Source organism: Trachymyrmex cornetzi, unplaced genomic scaffold, assembly GCF_001594075.2.
Source record: "Trachymyrmex cornetzi isolate Tcor2-1 unplaced genomic scaffold, Tcor1.1 scaffold25, whole genome shotgun sequence".
In the NCBI taxonomy this organism is placed as follows: Eukaryota; Metazoa; Arthropoda; class Insecta; order Hymenoptera; family Formicidae; genus Trachymyrmex; species Trachymyrmex cornetzi.
In genome coordinates, this window is record NW_017297166.1 from 444929 (window position 1) to 445699 (window position 771).

At 36.8% G+C, this 771-nt stretch overlaps 1 protein-coding gene across 1 annotated transcript in view; it reads right to left on the minus strand.

The window, feature by feature from the left end:
* Nucleotides 1-771, minus strand: part of olf413 (DBH like monooxygenase olf413) — a 243985-nt gene that overhangs the window by 3935 nt on the left and 239279 nt on the right. The gene's annotated exons all lie outside the window — the stretch shown is intronic.

Here is a 771-nt window from a genome sequence, read left to right on the forward strand (position 1 = left end):
AAGAGAGAGAGAGAGAGATGGAAACGATGGATTATGCAGAAGCTGCCAGTAAATAAAAACAGGACCGGCAGCGAATACCCCGGTCCGGTTCTGATCGCGGGCCCGTTCTCGTCCGATCTGGTCCGGTCTGATCCCGCCCCTACCCCAGCGACGTTTCAAGTCTGGTATAATCGGTATACGCCTCGATCCATCAGAACGGGCCCCCGATGAAAATTGTCGCTCATGGAATTCGTTTCCTTATTGGGCGTGCGTGGTACTCACGAATTATGCCCGATTAATTTTAATTTTCAAGTACCGATGATGAGCAAGATAATAATCCGCCCAATTCGGGGAATCGTCCTGCGATATAATCGCTAACCTCAAGAACATTTTGAATCTAAATTTATTAATATAGCCCCAATAATTTCGATCGTTAGTACTGAACGTGTTTGCATTATTAATGAGATTTTTATTTTAATTCTAAATATTCAAACAACAAATGTGCGTGTGTGTGTATGTGAAGTTATTCTTATTTTGCTATCGTTTGTAGTCAATCAAATTGTCCGCAGTAGAAATTTTATTTATTATTTTTTGTCTGAGATTAAAATAATAATAATTTAATAATATTACTATATAAATGTAGATTGGCGAAATATATTATCGTCATTATTTTTGAAAGTAATTTGAATAATCTGATAAATATTTGAATGAAATAATATTAATGATATACATATTGGGGTATGTGAAGTTAGCACCCCAACTATAGTACTCAGGAGTTCTGAATAGAGTTCC